The following is a 10,216-nucleotide window of genomic DNA, read 5'->3' on the forward strand; positions in this document are numbered from 1 at the left end:
TCGACACTCATCCAGACCGTCAAAGATGAACACAACCTGGAAGTGATCAAAGCTGCACATTCCTGCTTCTTTGGTTTCAGTGAAGAAGAGATGAACAAGTTCCACCAAGCTGAACTTCTTCTCTTTCAGCACATTCAGCTCTCTGAAGGTGAAGGGGAATGTGAACTCTATGTCCTGGTTGGCTTTGTCTTCAGCCCAGTCCAGAGTGAACTTCTGTGTTAAGACGGTTTTCCCAATGCCAGCCACTCCCTTTGTCATCACTGTTCTGATTGGTTGGTCTCTTCCAGGTGCGGGTTTAAAGATGTCTTCTTGTCTGATGCTTGTTTCTGCTCTGTCCTGTTTCCTGGATGCTGTTTCAATCTGTCTGACCTCATGTTCCTCATTGACCTTTCCAGTCCCTCCCTCTGTGATGTAGAGCTCTGTGTAGATCTGATTCAGAAGGGTTGGGTTTCCTGCTTTAGAGATCCCCTCAGACACACACTGGAACTTCTTCTTCAGGGAAGATTTGAGTTTATGTCGACAAACAGGAGCATGGGTTTCTAAAACAAAAAAATAAATCAGGTTAATTAATAAGTTACTTAAACATTTTCCTTTCAATATTTCATCCTCTGAGAAATGAGGAATAATTTCCCCCCCAATCTGGTTAGATCATATAATAGCGTGATGCATCATGTTAAATTCTCTTACTGCTCTGCAGACAGTCAGCCAGCTCCTCCTGCTTCATCCTCCTCAGGAAGTTCACAGTGATCTTCAGAAATGCCTCTCTGCTCCTCCTCTGCTCTTCATCCACCTCATCATCCTCATTCTTCATGAATTGTGGGTAATCTGGACTCAGACTCCTTTTGATTTTCTTCAGCTCGTTCTTCACAAAACAGACGATGTTCTCCTCCAGCAGCTGGAACACAATAACATCCTGTGTAAAGTTCACTCTCAGTATAAACTGATGGATCAAAGCATCAGATCATCAGTCAGCAGAGTTCAACTTTAGCTGCTGCTGTATCATCTGCTGCCACGTCTCTTTCCAGAGCTACACAGAAAGATTCAGACCTGCTGACTTCACTAAACTAACTTCACTGGTGTAACTTACTAAGTTTGACTTTAGATTCTGACAGCACAGAGATCCTGATCATCACATGAAGACCAAACTGATACAGCCCTTCAACACATCAACTTAGGAACTGAAAAGTAGTCACTGGATGAACATTTACACACCATAAATATGGAGTCCAGGTCTGTGTGATGATGTTTGTCCGACTGAACTCTGAGGAGAAAAGACACAAACACACAGTTCCAGGAGTTTTCTATGAACACCAGAGAAACTGACAGACAAGCTTTGATACCTTTAATGAGTCAAACAACTACTAATGATCAGCTTTTACCTTTTTTCTTTGATAAAATCATCCACAGACCGATCACTCTTCATGGACACACAGCTGGATACAGCAGACTGTTGTCCTCCCTTAAAGTCAATAAAACGACCCATAGACCCATCACTCTTCATGGAGCCACAGCTCAGTTCAGGAGAATCTGTGCTTGACTTCTGGTTGCTAGTAAAAACAGAGTTGACAGTAAAATAACCAACAACCAAGAAACTGAGCAGAAAATTATCAGTTTAAATTTAAGTACTCAAGTCGGGTTTTCATTTGTATAGCTATGAATCAGCCATAATATTATATTGTGTAAGTTTGTTCATTTTCATAAAATTTACGTACCATTTAGACTGTTTGAATGTGTTTCAAGAGACTAACATGAAGGATTTTGTTATTTTAATTGAAAATTGTAGGACAAATAATAATATTATATTGAACTCCCAATAAAAACAAGGACAAACAAACCAGCAGCAGAAAAAGTTCAGCAGTAAAAAATGTAAGTGACAGTGAGAGTGAATGATGATGGAGCAGTGATCTGAGTGCTGAGCTCTGACAGATGGACAGTTAGAGATCCTCATCTCACCTCTGAGCTTTGGTCTGACTCTCATGTTCCCCACACAGAGTGGTTTTAGAGGGAGGGGCTCCCTCCTCTCTGTCCTCACACTGATTCATAGCTGAGCCTCCACCTTCACACAAACACAACAAAGCTTCATTACAACAGGATTTACATCACAGGACATTTACGTCAATACTGTAATTAATGTCACTAACTTCAGACTTTTACTCCCAACATCAAACTGTTTTCATTTTCTCTGTGTGTAGATTTTAGTCAGATTCTGTTTTAACAAGGGCCCGACCGATTTATCGGCGAGCCAATTAAATCTGCCGATAACAGCCCGTTTGAGATCTATCGATAATCTGACAAATTTCGCTGACTGTCTCTGATATTTTCAGAAATAAAGTGCAGGGAATAAGACCTGGTTTTTCTTTGAAAAGATTCTCCCCCGACATTAGGCTATTTATCCTGTAGAGGGCGCACCGACCTCATAACAAACTCCATCCACTATCCACGTCACAGCACAGCAGAGTGATGATCTAGAGGAGAGTGGTCCGAAATACATCTCTGATGGTGCGTCTTCTCTCTGTCCACTAGATGGTGGTATCTGAATGTAAGATGTGTTGATGGAGCCGTGATTTTATATATTTAACCTTATTTCTCAAAATAGATGTGACGATGTAAGGATTTCAGTTTTTCCTCAAATAAGTCCCAACATTAATTACAGTGAGTGCTGCTTTACTGTATCGGGAAATGCAGTGTCTGTACCATTAACAGTAAGAGTTACTTATATTCTTTCTGTCAAGTTCATCGAAGGTTTCAGGCCAGTTCTGACATGTTTGTTCTGTCATTGCATTCAACCTTCATCATTAAAAGGTGATAAAAATTTGTTTCACTTCAGATTAATTTGTTGACCATTTAAAAAGCTTTCAAAAGATAAACTCTGGTTTAAGTCCGGTGATGTAAATTCTTTACTTTTCAAATGGAATCTTTCTTTACATTAGAACAAGAATAAAGTCAAGAAACTGGTCTCTACTCAGTGCAGCAAAAAATATTGACATAAGGTTGGTGGTAATGATCAGGGGTCATCATCACATTACTGCTTGACACTGGGGGCACACAAAAAAGGAAATTAAGTTAACGTGATTTAAATTATCACAATCAAAAAGGTATCAGTGTCAGGCCGCATTGTTTCTTTCTTGACACATTGCTGAAATGTTTGAATTAAATTATTTGTTTTTGACTTAAACTTAATTAAATGTAGTTCAGTATCAGAGTAAAATATTTCCTTCTGAAATGTGGTGTTCAGGAAGACAGTACCAATAAAAAGAAACACTCAAATATCATAAGAGCACTTTAAACTGTATTTAAACTAAATATATGAATTAATTGTTGATAACAATTTATTAACAATAATCATTGTTTAATATCTTAAGCACACATGTATTTTATTTGATGTTCAGTTACTCTACCAGTTAAAACTCCTGAATACTTGAAACAAAACAAAATGTTTGGTATTAAAAAATAAAAAGTAAACTTGACATTGTACTTTATATTCTGATACAACATACCATACAAAAGATATCTCAAAATACACTAGCCCTCCATTGTCTAATGACTGAGAACCAGGGTTTGCTCATAATATTTTATGCTGGTGATGAAATACCAAGCCAACACATAAAAAAGGAGCACCATCAGCTAGCTAACATTAGTTCGCTGATGGTGTAATTTAGCTTCAGTGTCAATAATCCAGATTCATGTTCACCATTGTTGACACCTGTCAGAACCATAATGTTTGGAAGTCAGATAGTAAATAAGCCAGATGGGTAGCTGTTGCTAATTATATGTAGTTATTTTCCCATAGATTTCAATATAGTCCGACTTATTTTATAACCAGTGAATCAGTTTCAACTTTTCAGATTTAGTACAGAGTGAGCTCAGTTATCATGGTCATTAGACACGCACGCATGATCAGTGCCCTTTATTACAAGTGACCAAATCATTGAAACTATGATTATTTTTACACATCTGAAAGCAGCCAATCAGCATCCAGAAAAGTTCTCCGTCCAGTCAAACAACACAATGTGATCACAGTGATCCTGTTCACACATTTACAGATTCTCACCTGCTGAACTCACTTCAGGGAGACTTTCTGACACTTTCCAGCTTCATGTGAAGAGAAGAAGCTGCTTGTTCTCCCTCATCAGTCATGGTGTCTGTTTGAGCTGAGGAAAAGTTACATCTTCATAACTTCAGAGTCCAAAGTATGAAACATTAAAACCGCTCCAACCTGTTTTTGGTTTGTTGTTGTACTGCTGCTGTTTGTCAGCGAGGTGTTACGGGTCACTAAAATAGGACCCCGATGGAGAAAAAGATCCAGTAAAACCGAGTCTTTATCTACAGTGAGAGTCCAACAGAAATAGTCTGGTAGGGATACAAAAGTCCAACAAAAAGAGGAAACACAGACTGAGCTCAACTTTCTGAAAAACTAACAAAGTAACAAAGGAGAGAGAGAACAAAAGGCAAGACTGAACAAACAGGGAACCAAGAGAGAGGCTGACTGAGAGACACCGGAGAACCTGAACAGAGGCAGAGAAAAGACACGACGATAACAATAAGAAATAAAACACGAATAAAAACAGTGAACGAGAGACGCGATAACAACAAGAACAGACAGGATACTCCGGCACTGAAGAGAAGTCCGAGGAGGGAATCTATGTGGGCTGATTGGCGGGAAATGCAGGACAGGTGTGCCTCATTAGAAGAGAGGACACGCCCACTGCGACAGAACACAGGGGGGAGGGGCCGGGGGACACGTGACTTTAGCAACAAGGAAGCAGCTGACATACACAACCTTTATCATTCAGCCTGTTTCAGTCCACAGCTGTACTCTGCTGTTTTTGTTGGTTTACCTCTTCCACAAAACTTCAGGCTGCTCCAAAGGGAGACATGAAGACTGTGCAGAGAGACTGCTGTGTCCTTTTAATAGGACTTCTGTCGAGGAAGTTAGATGAGGATCTAGTCACTTAAAAAATGTATAAAACAACGAAATGAATATATTGAAGTAATTGAGCTTTATCAGTCAGACTGTATCATAATGATTCTGAACCTTCCACTTGCTTGTTAAGGTCTAGTAATTGCAGATAAAATACTGACAGATAAGGTTGGTAATAATAGTCAGGGGTCATCTTCACATTACTGCCTGTCCCTGAGGACACACAGAAAGGAAATTGTGTCAACTTGTGTTTTAAATCATCACAATTAGGAAGTCGTTATTGACAGGTCTTATTGTTTCTTTGACACGTTGCCAAAATCTTTAAATTATTTGTTTTCCACTTAAGTTGTCAATTAAATGTAGTGCAGTAGAAGAGTTCAATATTTTCTTCTGAAAAGTGGTGGTGTTCAAGAATATAATACGAATAGTACTATTAGTTAGCTAACATTAGTTAGCTGTAGTGTATTTAGCTTCAGTGTAAATAATCCAGATTAATGTTCACTTTTGTTGACACCTGTCAGAACCATAAAGTCTGAAAGTATGACAGGAAAATAGCCAGATAGGTAGCTGTTGCTAATTACATGTATGGCTATTTTCCCGTAGACTTCAAGACAATCAGGCTTGTTTTACAACCAAAGTAATATCCCCCTACTATACAAAATTTCAATCCTGACTGTAACGGGTGTTAGGTTGAACCCAAGTACAGCACAGACTGAGATCAAAGAGGAACAGTTCAACAGTTTATTCTGAAGTCCCTATGCTGAGTAAATCCAGGCAAACAGGGGAGAGGTGAGGGGCCGGAAGTCAGAGGTGTCAGAGACAGATGGTGGTCAGATAGACAAATAGATGTACATTATTGATCCAAACTAGGAAATTCTCATGTCACAGCAGCAAGACTCACTGTACAGTATGTAACAGGATAATAATAATAATAATAATAAAATATATACAATATAATACAAACTATAAACATACAATAACTACACAAACTATATGAATACAATGACACATAAGGTGTCATTTTGTTTTTATACATCACAGATGTGACTTTTCTCTGTCAGACAGATTGTACAGATTGTATTGTACAGTGTGATGGAATGTGGCAGGAATGATTTTGTGTATCTGTCCCTTCAACAGCAGAGCTCTAAAAGTCTGTTGCTTATGTGTTGGTTATATATCAGGTTATGTGGTCAGAGACAGACAGGGTCAAATCCAAACAAACAGTCTGGCAATGAATGTGAGACAGTTTTGCATGACGCTGAAGATAATCTATCAGAAAATGAGTGGAATGAGATGGTAGAACTGATTACGTGGGTGCAGCAGGTGAGTGGAAAAGTGCTGGCAGGTCGGGGTGGGAAGATCGATCCACATATCAACAGTATTGATACCAAGGTCAGTAACAGTGCTGGATCGATACTAGTGTGATGAAATTGATGTTTTTGTTGCAGCCTCTGTTTTATACGTTAAACACACAACTTGAATTTTGTCACAGAGTGTGTGTGAGTGCAGCTTCTTTTTCAGTCCAAATATACACACAACGCTCCTCCCTCACTCCACTCAGGCTCACTCGGCATGTCACAACTCTGCAAGTTTTGTCGGGTCAGAGAAAGGTATGATCAAAACAAGGCAAACCATCTGGAAATGAATGCAACAAACACGAGATATAATCTGTCAGAAAATGAGTGGAATGAGATGGTTGTACTGATTAGGTGGGTGCAGCAGACAGGTAGAGCTGGGCAGGTGAGAAAAGAAGAAAACTAGTGCAGTGTGACGTCTTTGTGTTGATTCTATCATAGCGTACATTTATGACCTTTCCCATAGCAGAACTAACACAGACTAACAGCTTTCAGTTCATGACATGCACAACTGCTTCTCATTTCCACTGAGAATTCTTGAGGAAATTCAAGAATAATTTTACAATAATAATTAAAACACACCCAACACAAAAAATATAATTCATTTCCGAGCAATGTGATTCCCGGCCTTGCCACCAGTTCACACCCTGGTGCTGCTGCCCAACAGAGAAACACAATTATCACTAACCAAAGAAAAAAGGTTCAGGTGCAGGTAACACACTCACAAAAGACACACACCAACTAACCCAAATAATACACCCCAAAAAATAAACAATCAAAACAAAGCTCTTCCAAATAAAGTCAAACAATCACCCACCCTAATCCTCACAGAAATTACAAAAGAACACACTAACAGTTATCCAGTCAAATCAATGAACAAAACAAAATCTAATTTACATTACCCAGGGGGGTTGGAGGATGTGCCTGTGTGGAGCCTATGTCAACCAACTCCCAGACAACAAATATGAAAAGAACATATTAATACCACCAACTAAATTAAACTAAAACAACTAACAGTAGGTGGTATAAATAAACCCACTGAAACATGGCTTGATTCTGGAACGTCCTCTGCAACCAGACCAGTTCAGCCAGAGAGACCAGAGGGTCAGGGTCAGTCTGTGAGCTCTGTTAGTCAGTTTCTGTTGACTCAGCTTTATTTTGAAAGTCTTGTCTCCCCTCAGTGTTGTTTGGTTACTTCCCTTCTTTGTTGTTTCCCACCTCAGCTGGTTTATTTCCTTCCCTGCCCTAATGTGTGTTACTTGTGTCTTGTTAAATTCAGTTTGTATTTCAGACTTCCCTGAGAGCCATGCCTTGTTTTTTTTTTTTTTAACTCGCTCCAGTTTTTTCTTGTTTTGAGTACAAGTATGTGCATGAACAACAAAAACAAAACAGCTGCCTGTTGGTGGTGGAGGCTGATGGCTGTGAAACACAGAAGGCACAGCCTCTGTGCAGGACTGTGAAGGTGAGGAAGAGGAACTGGAGGATCCACGTAAACACACAGAACTGCGGCACCTGATAGCTGATGGGATTGATGAGTGAGGAGGAGGGGGGAGAGAATCTCCATCTGCCACACAAGAACCTGTTTTATTTTCGTTTATTTTATTGCTGTTTCCCACACAGATGCAAACATAAGCTCCACCTTTGTTAGGGTTAACACTGTCACACTTTTTACATTGAATTTCTAACAGTTTCCTTGTGTGAGTTTGAACACTGTGACCGTTTTGGGAGGAGGGAGAGGACGGAGCTCAGAGCAGTACCTGCTGCTGCTGATGCTGATAGAGAACTGCAGAATGATGTGTACTTTCATGAGTTTGATTCCCGGCCAATGCAATGTTACTTTTTCCTCCAACTTTTTAAAACAGAGCTGCTCTACATGAAAAGCAGCACTGACAGGTCTCCTCCATCTCACTCTTACTTAAGCTGACTTCCAGGCCTAGATGTTGCAGTCTCATTATATGAAAGCTGTGAGTTTGACCCTCACATGGGGTTCACCTGTGCTCATCTGTTCCCCTCACACAGGAAAAGTACCCGGAAGGGACCAGCTTTATTTAAGAGCACAAACAACTAACCCTAACCCAACTAAATAAAATGTACATCAACCTAAGAAAACTAAAAAAAGAATAACTCACATACCTGCATTGTGGAGAAGAAACATTCACAGGTGTTGACAGGTTTTTCTCCTACATGCCCTCTGTGCTCTGTAACACCATGAACACAGTCACTACATGGCTCCTGTTAGCATCCAGTCTCAATAGCACACTCTGGCGTTATAAGCTAAGTAGCAGCTTAGCAACTCATGCTTCTCCACTTCTCCTCTAATTGGCGAGATAATGCATTAAAATAACAAAATATATAGTTTTACAAGTTAACTCTGTGATTACACCAACTTCATAAGTATTTTTATCTAACTTACTTCAATTTGCACAACAAAAACGATTAAAAAAAACACAAATAGCATCAGAAATGCGTAATTTTCTGGAAGGAGAGTCGCGAGCAAGAGGAAGTAATATGCAGCGCAAGAAGGTAAATGGAGATTACAAAATAAAATATGCATTCTACTTCCGGTGCTTCGCAGACCTCCCTCCTGTTTTAAACCTTAACATCAACATCTGTAACTGTAAATTCCTTCCTACAATATTAACACTCAAAAGAATAAAAGAAAGCATGACAAAAAAAAATACTTTCCTTCAAAATAAGAGTGTGCGCTTCACTGCCATGTTGTTTGTCTCTGAAACCACGTCTGTGTCGGTCAACACGTGTGCTCCTCACAGTTGTGTGTCACTTCCTCAAAGGTTTGAAGTGATGTGTGAGTCTGAAGCGCTGCTGCCTTTTGTGACGTCACTGCCACAAAGGCTAAAAGTCCGATCAGGAAGTGTGTCCCTCGCCGGGTGCGGTGGCGCGCGCCTGTAATCCAAGTTACCGGGAGGCTGAGGCTGGAGGAGCGTTTGAGCTCAGGAGCTCTGGGCTGCAGCGGACTATGTCGATTGGGTGTCCGCACTAAGTTCGGTATCGATATGGTGCTCCGGGGGGAGCCCGGGATCACCAGGTCGTCTAAGGAGGGGTGCACCGGCCCAGGTCGGACACGGAGCAGGTCAAAGCCCCCGTGCCGCTCAGTAGTGGGATCGCGCCCGTGAATAGACGCTGTAGTTCAGCCTGAGTAAAACAGCGCGACTCAGTCTTTATGCTGCCACTATACACAAAACACGACCTCATCCTTTATTCACACTGAAATCCTCCACAAACTGAAGGACTCTCCACCTGGAGCAGAGGACCAGACATCAACAAAAGAACAGTCTGTGATCTGACTTCATTCATTTTAACATTAGAAAAAAGCTGCAGCTGCCACCAGATCAGGAATTTAAAATGAACAGATTAAAATAGAATTCATATGTGTTTTATATTTTACTAACTGTAGCAGTGAGCAATAAAGGCATAAACAACAAAATAAAGGAATATTATGTTGCTGAATGACATTGTGGTGTGCAAAACCATGGACACTATCAACATTTCCTCCTTCCAGGGCTTGTTGGTGTACAGGTATGATTCTCACTCAGAGTGCAAGAGTTCCCAGTTTCAAATCCTGAACGAGCCCCTCATATGACACTTTGAATGAATTTGCTTTAACTCTTTATGAATGTCTTCTTCTATGGCAGATACAGTTTTCCAGCCCATTAATGTTGTTCACCCCTCTCCCCTCGTTTATCGTTGTTCTTTATTGCTCAATCATTTCTGACAAGGATTAATTTTCAAGTCCCACCTGCCCCCCAAAAAATGCCAATGAAATACACCAACCTTACAATTTTCAAATGTAATGAAGTAGCATCAAGTAACATGATGTTCTATCTGTCATCAACTTAAGTGGTCCGTGTCATAAAGGTCGAAGTTTTTTATCTGTTCTGATGATGGTTGGAAATGTCTGTTTATTGTTTATCACTTGTTA

At 40.1% G+C, this 10,216-nt stretch overlaps 2 long non-coding RNA genes across 2 annotated transcripts; both read right to left on the reverse strand.

The window, feature by feature from the left end:
- Nucleotides 1–1,216: 1,216 nt before the first annotated feature.
- On the reverse strand, nucleotides 1,217–2,015 carry LOC115057061 (uncharacterized). Its single transcript, XR_003841868.1, has 3 exons — nucleotides 1,954–2,015; nucleotides 1,380–1,547; nucleotides 1,217–1,261 (listed from the first exon to the last, which is right to left on the reverse strand). It is a non-coding gene; the product is annotated as an uncharacterized LOC115057061 (long non-coding RNA).
- A 47-nt stretch (nucleotides 2,016–2,062) lies between these two features.
- Nucleotides 2,063–4,667, reverse strand: LOC115057067 (uncharacterized). Its single transcript, XR_003841875.1, has 3 exons — nucleotides 4,217–4,667; nucleotides 4,052–4,142; nucleotides 2,063–2,533 (listed from the first exon to the last, which is right to left on the reverse strand). It is a non-coding gene; the product is annotated as an uncharacterized LOC115057067 (long non-coding RNA).
- Between the last annotated feature and the right edge of the window lie 5,549 nt (nucleotides 4,668–10,216).

The sequence above is a fragment of the Echeneis naucrates genome, chromosome 2 (genome assembly GCF_900963305.1).
Source record: "Echeneis naucrates chromosome 2, fEcheNa1.1, whole genome shotgun sequence".
Lineage (NCBI taxonomy): Eukaryota > Metazoa > Chordata > Actinopteri > Carangiformes > Echeneidae > Echeneis > Echeneis naucrates.